This window comes from Mauremys reevesii, linkage group 4 (assembly GCF_016161935.1).
Source record: "Mauremys reevesii isolate NIE-2019 linkage group 4, ASM1616193v1, whole genome shotgun sequence".
NCBI classification, from domain to species: Eukaryota; Metazoa; Chordata; order Testudines; family Geoemydidae; genus Mauremys; species Mauremys reevesii.
The window spans coordinates 94898532-94910926 of record NC_052626.1 but is presented as its reverse complement, the minus strand read 5'-3'; the positions used below and the strand labels follow the sequence as shown (position 1 = coordinate 94910926).

General features: G+C 54.9%; 1 protein-coding gene across 7 annotated transcripts in view; it reads left to right on the top strand.

Annotated features, from left to right (window-relative positions):
- Positions 1 to 11182, top strand: part of LOC120405404 (maestro heat-like repeat-containing protein family member 7) — a 29501-nt gene extending 18319 nt beyond the window's left edge. The window contains exons 13-14 of one of the 7 annotated variants that reach the window (XR_005598548.1): positions 7856 to 8084; positions 11117 to 11182. The gene's annotated coding sequence lies outside the window, so the exon portion shown is untranslated. Of the gene's footprint in view, positions 1 to 74; positions 405 to 3870; positions 4326 to 7855; positions 8560 to 11116 lie in introns of those variants that run through there. The other 6 variants (XR_005598551.1, XR_005598546.1, XR_005598550.1 and 3 more) reach the window with 6 other exon arrangements.
- The last annotated feature ends 1213 nt before the right edge of the window (positions 11183 to 12395 follow it).

Below are 12395 nucleotides of genomic sequence, written 5' to 3'. Positions count from 1 at the left end.
CGCCGTTGTTCAGCCATCGTCAACCGAGCAGCACAGCTTCCGCTGCAAACTCTGCTCTCCAATTCTTGCATCAGTAGCAAATTTCTCCATGTTGTCGGTGCTGGGCTCCACTGAAAGCTACAGAAGGAAACCATTTCCCGTCTTTTATCAGCCATCTTGAACCGAACAGCTCTCCTACGTTTCATGCCATTTTTCCAGGATTACCCATGCAGGCACCATAGCGCGGCAAGTATGTAGCCCACTCAGATCTCTGCTGCAGTCTTGACCATTGTAAATACCTCATGCATTATCCAGCAGTATGTGAAGTTTCTGCAAAAATGGGCGAGGAAGCGACGACAGAGCGATTACTGTACTGATGAGGACATGGACACCTCTGTTCCTAGAAGCACAGCATGCAGCGATTAGGAGATCATGGTGGTGTTGGGCCAGGTTCATGTCGTGGAATGCCAATTTTGGGCCCAGGAAACAAGCACAGACTGGTGGGACCACATAGTTTTGCAGATCTGGGATGATTCCCAGTGGCTGCGAAACTTTCGTATGCGTAGGGCCACTTTCAGAGAACTTTGTGACTTGCTGTTCCCTGCCCTGAAGCACAAAGACAGCAAAATGAGAGAAGCCCTCACAGTTGAGAAGTGCGTGGCCATAGCACTGTGGAAGCTTGCAATGCCCAACAGCTACCAGTCAGTCAGGAATCAGTTTGGAGTGGGCAAATCTACCATAGGGGCTGCTGTGCTGCAAGTAGCCAATGCAATCATTGACCAGCTGCTATCAAGGGTAGTGACTTTGGAAAATGTGCAGACCATTGTGGATGGCTTTAATGCGCTGGGGTTCCCTAACTGCAATAGGGCGATAGACAGAACGCATATCCCTATCTTGGCCCCGGCACACCGGGGCGGCCAATATGTAAACTGTAAGGGGTACGTTTCCATGGTGCTGCAAGCACTGGTGGATCACAAAGGACATTTCACTGACATCAAGGTGGGATGGCCGGGAAAGTGCATGACACTCGCATCTTCAGGAACTCTGGTCTGTTGGAACAGCTGCAGGAAGGGACTTATTTCCCAGACCAGAAAATTACTGTTGGGGATGTGGAAATGCCTATAGTTATCCTGGGGGACCCAGCCTACCCCTTAATGCCATGGCTCATGAAGTCGTACACAGGCACCCTGGACAGTAGTAAGGAGCAGTTCAACTATAGGCTAAGCAAATGCAGGATGGTGGTTGAATGTGCTTTTGGACGTTTGAAAGAGCGCTGGCACAGTTTACTGACTTGGTTAGATCTCAGCACAACCAATACTCCAATTGTAATTGCTGCTTGTTGTGTGCTCCACAATATCTGTGAGAGTAAGGGGGAGACGTTTATGGCGGAATGGGAGGTTGAGGCAACTCGCCTGGTGGCCAATTTCGCACAGCCAGAGAACAAGGCGATTAGAAGAGCACAGCAGGGTGCGCTGTGCATCAGAGAAGCTTTGAAAGACAGTTTCATGATTGGCCAGGGTACAGTGTGACACTTGTGTTTGTTTATCTTGAAATTACCCGCCCCCTATATATATGAAAGGAAATAAAGTCACAATTGTTTAAAAACCATTCTTTAGTATTCATTGCACAACACATGGAGAGAAATCAGAAGGTAAATGGGGAGAGGAGGGGTTGGGTTATGGGGGTGGAGAAGAAGGGAAGGAGAAGTCCAGAAACCAAATCAAAAGTTCACATATGCCAACTTTCTGCTGCTTGGGTGAGCCTCTGGGGTTGAGTGTGTGAGTCCCCTTAGTCTCCCCCGTCGTGTTCTTGGGCGTCTGGGTGAGGAGGCTATGAAACTTGGGGAGGAGGGAGGGCAGTTATACAGGGGCAGCAGCGGCAATCTGTGATCTTTCTGCCTTTCCTGCATTAGATCCACCATACAGGGCAGCATGTCAGTTTGCTCCCCCATGAGCTCGACCATAGTGTCCTGCCTGCTCTCATCGTGCGCGTCCCTCCTCTCTTCGTGTTCCTGTAATGCATTACGTGACTGCGCAATTGTTTACCACCACGCATTCAGCGGGGCCCTATCAGCGCTGGAGGACTGCATGAGCTCGGCGAATATGTCGTCCCGAGTTCCTTTTTTCTGCCTTCTAATCTGGACCAGCCTCTTGGATGGAGTAGATTGGGGCTGCGTTGAAACATTTGTACCTGCAGGAGGAGAAAAAGGAAGAGTAGTATTTTAAAAGCTACATTTCAGAGAACAAAGGACACACTGTTTCTCAGTGAAACAGGCAATTCATAGTACACAGCACATCACACACAGCCAGGCAACAGAATTCAGCTTGCAGCCAGCCATGGTAAGCCCTAGGGGCACACGGGGTTCTGTTTCTTCCGCATTCATTTCAATACAATTCATTTCATACTTTCAAACCCCCTTTCTCATAGCAAGCAATGCCTGGTAGGTTTGCAGTATAAAAGGAGGTCCTGCAGGCTCTCTGGGATGATTGCTTCACACAACACACACACACAGACTCGCACCCACTGCGTGGCTCCGATGAGGCCCTGATTAGGGATGAGCCCTTTAAACTAAACGCAAACAGCCCAACGTGGCTGTGTTTTCCCCACCCCCCACCCCGCCACCGCATGGCTCCGATCAGGCTCACTCGCCAGAAGTACCTTCTCCAGGATCATGGAAGTGGGGGTGGGGGCTATTGGCTCCTGCATTAAGAATAGTTCCTGGCTAGGGATGAAAATGGATTCCCCACTTACCGCCTGTGCACTGTCCTCCTCCTCCTCCTCTTCGTCCTCCAATAACTCATCCTCCTCGCTCCGTTCAACTTCCTCCTTGGAGATATCCACGGACAGTGGTGGGGTAGTGGTGTCGTCACCCCCATAACTGCATGCAGCTCACCGTAGAAGCGGCATGTATGCGGCTGTGACCCACAGCATCCATTTGCCTCCCTGGCATTTTGGTACGCTTGCCTGAGCTCCCTGATTTTTGTACAACACTGCTCTGTGTCCCTGGAGTAGCCTCTTTCCGTCATGGCCCTGGAGACTTTAGCGTACATATTTGCGTTCTTTTCTTTTTAACGTAGTTCTGCCATAACAGATTTTTCTCCCCAACATTCGATGAAATCCAGTACCTCCCATTCGGACCATTCTGGAGCTCATCTGCGAATCTGGGACTGCGTGGTCTCTTGTGATGGTGCTCTCTGCATGATTGCCTATGATAGTGGACTGTGCTGCTGGTCACCTGTGCTGCTGGTGACCAAACAGGAAATGAAATTCAAAAGTTCCTGGGGCTTTTCCTGCCCACCTGGCTAGTGCATCAGAGTTGAGAGTGTTGTCCACAGCAGTCACAAGGAAACATTCTGGGATACTTCCCGGAAGCCAATAACTTCGAATTGCATCCACACTACTTTTAATCCGGGATTGCGATCTCGATTTAAGCGCTACTCTACTTGCCGAGGTGAAGTACAGAAATTGGATTAAAGAGCCCTTTAAATCGAAGAAACCAGTTTGGTCATGTGGAAGGAATGATTTTTTTTCTCCAAATTAACTCGGCTAATTCCGAAATAAATGACTAGTGTAGACCAGGCTTGAGAGAGGGAGAGTATAGAAAACAGCAAGAGATCGTTTTTGGTTAGTGAGAGAAGGACAGTATAGAAAGCTGCAGGGAGGGGACACGGGGGAGAGAGAACTTACCCTTGTGGCTGCCTCTGGGAAAAGAGGCTCACAGCCGCCAGCATGGTTATCTCCGCCTCTCGGGATAGCTAGATAGATAGATGTGGTGTATGGAGATAGATAGATAGATAGATAGATAGATAGATAGATAGATAGATAGATAGATAGATAACCCTATTGGCTTTACGCCCTTTTACATTTGATGTGATTTTTCTCTAATCTCAGCTCCTTGAACTTTTTCATGGTCCAAAGCGAACAACAACCCTGGAACCCATGCACACATGGAATTGGCGTGTAGGAAGGAGCCCAGGGAAGCTGAACTGGGTTCAGATGTATTATTGACTACAAGCCAGCCAGCGTGTTATGGTTGGACTTTCCCTGCTGACCCAGTGGCGGACCACTCCACCGCTGTTAGGGCCCTGAGCTGGGACACAGTGGAACGAGAGGGCCTGGGTTCCTCTACCCCTACCACCCCAACGTCAGGAGTGGCAGCCTCCCCACCTGGTTGTCAGGAGGCCTGAATTGGTCTGGCACCCGCCTGAATCCGGATGCCAGACGGTTGTGCTGACTCTCCCACCAGAGAGCTAACCTCTCCTAGACTGTGACAGCTCTGCTGGACTGTAGGCCAGAGCCCCCCTACTTGACTGCTGCCCTACCCTGATCAAGGGCCAGGCAAATGAACCTCCTGCTGCTCTGCCTGCCTGACTGTAGGCCAGAGCCCTTTCTTGATTGATGCCCTGCCCTGATTGAGGGCCCCGGGCAAACAGACTCTCTACCGTTACTTGGCCTGACTGCAGGCTAGGGCCATTAACACTGAGCTAATTGTCCCCTGAACCAAGGTACCCCCGGAAGTATCGTAGCAAGGGGCATGGTCAAAGGGGCTGACGGCACCAGAAATGGGGATGGGGTGTGGAAACCTGCCAAAAACTGTTTGGTGATGAAAGCTATCAAATGGTTAACTACTCTGTAACGGGCCGGTGTGGCTCCCCTCCTCCCTTGGGAGGGTTGAGCCCCGGACACCGGAAGGAGCGGGGCTACAGAACAGTGAGCCCGCCCCTCAGAGGGTCAGGTGGCGACCCAGAAGTATAAAAGCTGGCCATCCGAGCTCAGTCAGAGCCCAGCCACCGCCGGGAGCAGACCTGCCCGAGGGAGCTCGTGACTGGGAAGACACTGGGGCCCAGAGCAGTTGCCCGGACTGGCCGGAGCTTCCCCTCACTCGCTACTGGGAGGACCCGCCGGAGCTTCCCCGTGCCACCTACGACGAGGAGCCACCAGAGACTTCCCCTCTCCGCTGTTGTTACCCCGAGGAACCCCCGGAGCAGCACTGGCCGGACTTCCCCGAGGAACTGCCGGATCTACCCCCCACCCGGGCTGCGAGGAGCCCATGCTGTGGGACTTCCCGGGAGTGGACGCCGCGGACCAGGTAGGCCCAGAGGGAGAAATTGGAAGTGGCCCGGGGGCAGCCGACCCTAGTCAGGCTGCAGATCAACCCATACCCATGTCAGTGTGTTGCGGTGAGGATCCCCACTGACCGTCAGCCGTGGTAGCCGCTGCCTAGGACCCCGGGCCGGGACGCAGTGGAGTGAATGGGCCTGCGTCCCCCCTGCCACCCCACTGATGGGTGGCAGTTTTCCCCCTCACCCCAGTGCTCAGCCCCTGCCCCAAAGGGCCTGAGCCTCCTAGACTGTTTGCTGCCCAGTCCCTGCAGCAAAGGGCCTGGGCCTGCTGAACTATTTGTACTGTTGCTCAGCCCCTGCAGCAAAGGGCCTGGGCCTTCTTGAACTCTTTGTGTCGCTGCCCCGCCCCTGCACCAGAGGGCCTGGGCTTGCTTGAACTCTTTGTGTTGTGGCCCAGCCCCTGCAACAGAGGGTCTGGGCCTCCCCAAACTGTTTTATATTGTTGCTCAGCCTTGCAACAGAAGGCCTGAGCCCTAATTGACTCATGTATTGTTGCTCAGTGTAACGGGCCGGTGTGGCTCCCCTCCTCCCCTGGAAGGGTTGAGTCCCGGACACCCACGTTTACAGTTGGTACCAGAAGTGGGGAGTCGAACCCTTGCCTCTGTGAGAAGGGGCCGGTAGGTGAGTGGTGATTCACCCCCTTCCTAGCCAGGAACATGGATATGCAACGGCTGTTCCAGCTGCTGGTGAAGAACCAGGAGCGGCAGCAGGCAGCCCAGCAGCAGCAGCAGCATGCCGCCCAGCTGGAGCAACAGCAGCAAGGAGATGCCGCCCAGCTCCAGCAACAGCAGCAGCAGCACGCAGCTCAGCTGGAGCAGCAGCAGCAGCTAGTACAGCAGCTGGGGAACCAGCTGCAGCACCTCATGGGCCCCACACCCCACCCCGCCGACTGGCCAGCGGGGGAGGGCACTGGGGGGGGCCCATGTTCGGCTGCCCCCCTGCGCCTGACCAAGATGGGCCCGGACGACGACCCCGAGGCCTTCTTGGTCATGTTTGAGCATGTGGCCCTTGTCGCGGGGTGGGCCCGAGACCAATGGGGCACTCTTTTGGCCCCGTATTTGACTGGGACGGCCCAAGCGGCCTACTGCGGACTGGCGACAGAAGAGGCCAGAGACTATGACCGAGTAAAAGCTGCGATCCTGGACACTTTGGATGTCAGCCCAGAGACCTTTAGACAGCGGTTCTGGCGCCAGACCTACCCTGCGGGCGCCCGTCCCCGTGGTCCAGACCTTGAAGTAGGCCTGCCGCCGGTGGCTGCAACCAGAGGTCAGGACGGCGGAGGAGGTCACCGAGCAGGTTGTCTTGGAATAATTTGTCCATACCCTGCCGGCCCGGGGAAGGGCCTGGGTACTCCGACACCGGCCGGCGACCCTGGCTGACGCCGTCTCGCTGATGAAAGGCTTCCTGGCTGCGGAAGCCTCCATAGGACCCACCTTCTGGCCACCTACCTCCGGGCCCGAATGCCCCATAATGAGAAGAAGCCGACCAACCTGCCCAGCCAGCGAGGTCCAGGCCACGGATCAGAATCCCAGCCGGGGTCCCAGACCCAGCGCTCAGACGCGGCTTCCCGGCTGGCAACCCCGGCCTTCAATCAGGGGGCCCCGAGGGCCCGTTGGAGCCCCCCCGAAGTACCCGAGTGGCCCTCCCTCGGAGCGGGTGTCCCGAGCTCGGTCCCTGCTTTGGATGCGGGAAGGCGGGGCACCTACAACGGGACTGCCCCGAAATGGACTGTAGCTTTGGGCAGGTCTACGCAGGAGCCGGCCGGACCCGATTACCACAGGTCCCCAAACTCACGGTCCCGGTGATGGTTGGGGACCAAGCCACGCAGGCTTTGATTGACTCTGGGTGCGGCCAGACGTTGGTGCGCCAGGCTCTGGGACCCCCGATCGACCCCCATTTGAAGCCGATCCGTCTGCAGTGCATTCATGGAGACGTCCGGCCCTACCCGAGCGCTCGAGCCCGACTAACAGTGGGTGGTATCACCCGACAATTAGTAGTCAGGCTGCAGATCAACCCATACCCATGTCAGTGTGTTGCGGTGAGGATCCCCACTGACCGTCAGCCGTGGTAGCTGCTGCCTAGGGCCCCGGGCCGGGACGCAGTGGAGTGGATGGGCCTGCGTCCCCCCTGCCACCCCACTGACAGGTGGCAGTTTTCCCCCTCACCCCAGTGCTCAGCCCCTGCCCCAAAGGGCCTGAGCCTCCTAGACTGTTTGCTGCTCAGCCCCTGCCCCAAAGGGCCTGAGCCTCCTAGACTGTTTGCTGCCCAGTCCCAAAGGGCCTGGGCCTGCTGAACTATTTGTACTGTTGCTCAGCCCCTGCAGCAAAGGGTCTGGGCCTTCTTGAACTCTTTGTGTCGCTGCCCCGCCCCTGCACCAGAGGGCCTGGGCTTGCTTGAACTCTTTGTGTTGTGGCCCAGCCCCTGCAACAGAGGGCCTGGGCTTCCCCAAACTGTTGCATATTGTTGCTCAGCCTTGCAACAGAAGGCCTGAGCCCTAATTGACTCGTGTATTGTTGCTCAGTGTAACGGGCCGGTGTGGCTCCCCTCCTCCCCTGGGAGGGTTGAGCCCCGGACACCCACGTTTACATACTCACATGCAGCCTCCTCCGCCCCCTTGTACATAACAATCCTCTGTTTCATTTTGATGTATTTTGATGTATTTTAATGCTTTTATTCATTTTATTTATTAAATAACTGTGTTTACAGTAATATAGCAAGATATAAAATATATACACATCTTGTCCTGTACACAGAACACAGACCGCTCCACTGGATCCCACAACCCATACAGGGAGAAAGCCGTAGAAAATGCTGACATCTCCAAAATCATATCAGGGCAAGAAAAGGCACTTGCTGTTTGCAACACTTGTACAGGACAGACACAGGGTGAGGGCTAGACTAAGTGGCCATGGTTAGTCCTGCTCCATCTCTACCGTCTCAGTTTCCATCTACAGCTGTTCACACTCAAAATGCAGGACAGGGGTAAGGTTAGCCCATCACCAAAAGAACCTTAATGTAAAGCAGTGTTCCTTCCTGCGCCTGGTGGGGATCACGCAGACAGACAACACCCCAGGCTGGGCATTGTCCCAGGGTAAAGCAGGGCTGTAGCGTAAGGTGGAGTCGTCCCTGGACGAACAGGGTGAGGCATGGGACAATGCAGCTGAGAGTTGCAGGGCTGGGCACCAGAAGAATCGCCGGGTGGAACTTTGGGGTATGGCAGGGAGGGGTGGAACAAGCCCTGCTCTGGGTCAGTCCCAGTGCCATTGGCCCACTGCCTTTGAAGAGGCCACCGATGAAGGCCATTTGTCCTACTCCCCTGGGTCCCGCAACCCAGCTCTCCCTGGAGAGAAACTTTGCCTTGAAATCTTAAAGCAAGCGACTTTGTTGTTAGGGCTGAAGGGGGTGGTGGCATGGGAGACACTGACCATGTGATGACACCAGTCAGCTCAGAGAGAAATCTGCCCCTTGTGTTCTTTGGGGATTGTACCTTAAAAAGGGGTCAGCGGGAGGTGGAAGGGCTGAGTGTAAAGGACCAGGAAGGAAGTAGGGTCGTGGGAGAGGGTCAGTGCCAGGACATCCCGTTGCTAATGAGAATCCGCCTTCCAAGTAGCACCGCCCCAGGTCCGTAATCCTTATGCTGGAGAGCACTGTGAAGCGAAGTCTCCCGCTGAGCCACATGGCCCTGCCCAACATAAGGGCTGCAGAGCAGGGCCCTCAGAAGGGTCCTGAGGAGCATGAGGGATGGGATCCCTCGGAACCACAGGCTTCCCCCAAGGCTTTGGGGGCTAAAGGAGTCGGCTTCTGAAGTGGACACTGTGCCCTGTCACCAGGGATTAGAGGGAACGGGTTAGCACTCTGGCTCTGCAGTGCTAACAGCTAATCCAGGGCCTGAAAGGGGTGAGCCGTGGAGTACTAGACCTTAGTTCAGTAGTGTAGCTAGTGGGGTGCAGGGGAAGCAGCTGCTTCCCCTCAGCACATTTTCAAAAAAGCCATGCCTGAGGCGAGGTTACCATGGCACCAGGGGCAGGGCCCATGCTCCACTCTGAAGCTTGGCCTGCCTGGCTTCCCCCAGCTTGCTGCATACCCCGCCTGCACCCATCAGCTGTGTCTCCCAGCAGGAGGGAGACAGCTGATCCTGGGGCGGGGAGGGGAGGGGAAGAGAAGAACTGAACTCCAGCAAGCTAGGCTCCTGCAGGCAGGGTGCATAAACCCTGCTCCCTCCCTGCCTTGCCGATTAGCTGTCTCCCAGCAGGAGGGAGACAAACAGCTAATCAGCTAGGGAATGGGGGGAGAGGGAAAGAACTGAGCTCCAGCAAGCTGGGCTCCTGGGGAGGAGGAGAGGCTGGGGCCTTGGGAAAGAAGGGGGTCAGTCAGGGCATGCCCCCTCTAGGGGGCAGGGGCACCTGCCCACAAGCCATCAGCTGTTCAGACAGGGCAGGGGCAGTAGGGTAGCTAGCTAGGGGAGTGCGAGTGCTTTCTGATTAGCTGGGTTTTGGCCACCAGCCAATCAGTGAGGGGAAATGCTCCTGGAGCAAGGGGCTGAGCAGCTGAGACACCCCAGCTCCTTCTCCTACCTGCTTCTTGTGGCACTGTGGCAGGTGTGCTTTCTCTGGCTCTGCAGCAGCAGCTCCTAACCTCTTACCCAACTAAAGGCAGCCAGTAGCAGCAGCTGGTAAGTATATTTCAAAGGGGGTCTTTCTTGTGGTGAGGCTGGCTTGGGTGCGGGGAAATGGAAACCCTCTAGGTGGCTGTGAGAGCCAGCACCTGGCTGCTGGTAGGATGGCTGTCTGCCTTATACTGGGATTGGGAATTAGTGCCCTTACATGCAACTCCTCCTATTGTGCCAGTGTAGATCCTGCTGTTAGTACAGCTATTTGCAGGTGCCCTGTGTTTAGCTGAAACTTTGGACTTAGTTTAGTGGGGATGGACTCAGACTGAGAGCTAAACTGACACTACTATCCTGCTGTGTGGATCCCAGTTTGCTTGTACTGTGAATGTTTGGCATGCACATGTGGCTATATTTATCTCATTGTGCAGATGTGCTTGGTGTGATGATGACATTATGCTAAGATGAATCGTGAAAATAGTGTCCTGGTGTGATGGTGGTCACTCTGTGCTGTTCATGTGAATCTTGCATTTTTGTATGCTGGGTTGGTGTAGCCCTGTTGTTCCCAGGAAATTAGAGCCACAAGGTAGGTCAGGTAATATCTTTTATTGGAGCAACTTTTGTTGGTGAGAGAGAGAGAGAGAGCGAAGCTTTGGAGCTTTCATGGAGTTTTCTTCTTCCTGAAGAAGAGTTCTGTGAAAGCTCAAAAGCTTGTCTCTCTCACCAACAGAAGCTGGTCCAATAAAAGATATTACCTCACCCACCTTGATATATATTCCCCTCCGCCCCCCGCCATATTACCTCATCCAGCTTTCCGGGAGTGAGTTTTCATCATGACATGGGAAGTGCTCTGACTTGTCCTGACTTCTCTGTATCAGCCCCTCTAACTTGCACTGCAGCCCAGTACTTGGGGGCTGGGTGCCTGCAGTGCTGAGATCTGTGAGATCAGGGACTCTCAGACCCAGCTGGGAGGGGAAGGGCACTCCTTGTCGGCCTCTCTCTCTCTTGCTGCCTCCTTTTTTCCGAGTGCCTCATGATGCATAGAGTCAGCGTGGCTAGGTGCTGCATTGGAGAGCCTCCCAGTGCAGCCCCCAACCCCCTCTGCCCCATGCGAACCCCCAACAGACCCTGCCCACCTCTGTCCGATTGTCTCTCTTATGTGGGGGACTGTGCCCCCCCCCCGTTCCTGTGTGCTGCCTGCTTCCAGGGGCCACAGATTGCAGAGCAGCCCCCTCAGGAAAGATGAGAGGGGCTGTCCCACCAGGTGCGTGCACAGCCCTCCGGAGCACTGCTTTGTCCCGTTATATCCGAATTTGTGTTATATCGGGTCGTGTTATATCGAGGTAGAGGTGTAATTTAATATGTCGTGTGGCACCTTTTTTTATGTGTTGGCTCCCCCTGATTTTAGAACCTGGCTATGCCACTGCCTTAGTCAGCCCTGCCGCTGCAGCACACATGGTAGCAGATGAGACAGAATGAGTCCCAGCTCCAGGAGGGTATCACAGCCAGTGCTGCGAAGGGAGCTGCATGGCCTGTACGGCTGGGAGAGGACAAGGGTGGTCATGGGGGAGAAGAGAGCCTGGCAGAGACAAAATACTGCAAATTATGCAGAAACAGGGCTGAGCAAAATTGTCTCCAGTGTCCGTTAGGGTGGATTTCCCTGCACCCAGCCACCCAGAAGCAGGTAAGGGAACAGGGCCCCTGGGTGCCACGCTAGGGGTACATGCAGTGCCCACAGCCATTCCAGGGAGGCAGCTCAGATATGTAACTTACATCCCCACTGGTCAATTTCACCATCGTTCTGCAGGAGGCGCCATTGCTGCAGAAGCCCTGAAGGCTACCTGCATTGAACCGTCCCTCCCAATGAAGGCCAGGGCCTGGAGCCACTCCCTGAATTAAACCCCCTTCTTGTGCAGTGGGTAGGTGAAGGCAGCCAATGGCCTTTCAAGTCTTGGATGGTTTCAGGGCCAGAAAGGGGGATGGAGAGAGAGGAGGTCAGGGAGAGGTTACATCCACCCTGGACTCCTCTCTGCATTTCACCCCAAGTTACTAAGCTACAGCCTCCCCCCGCCTCTGGTGCCAATGCTGAGGAGACTCTTGGGGGGTGAATTGGTCTCCTGCACCCCTCACTATCCTTCTCTGTTACCTGCTTCCCACAATAGACAGACACAGTTAAACTCTCCCAGTGTCACAGTTACTGTCACTCACTGCCCCTGCACAGAGGCATTTGTTCCCTGTCTTCCCAACTTACATGGTACCATGGGGATGACTGCACCCAAAAGAACCTCTCGATTTGTGCTGTCCTTTCGCCTGTGTTGCCCCCTGAAAGCACAATCACATGCAACCACTAGGAGGCAGATTTTGAAGACAAGAAACCAATATAACTCCATAGTTCTAAGAGGCGAACGCCCCCAGCTACAGACAATAGCAGGGGTACGCCAGGGGGTGTACTATGAGTTACTGCCCTGCAGAAGGGGTGCGGCATATATAGTTTATGGGAATGTGCTTCCCCTTTGATTGTACATTACAAGGCTGCCCCTTATTCCTGTGATTAAGTGGCGTTGTGCTTTCAGCCAGGGCTGTTCCAGGATTTGCACCTTCGCATGAGGCATATCGGTGGGGGGTGCGGTCTGGACCGGGCACCTGGAATTCCAGTCTCCACGGCTGGCGAGCTGCCCAGCAGTACA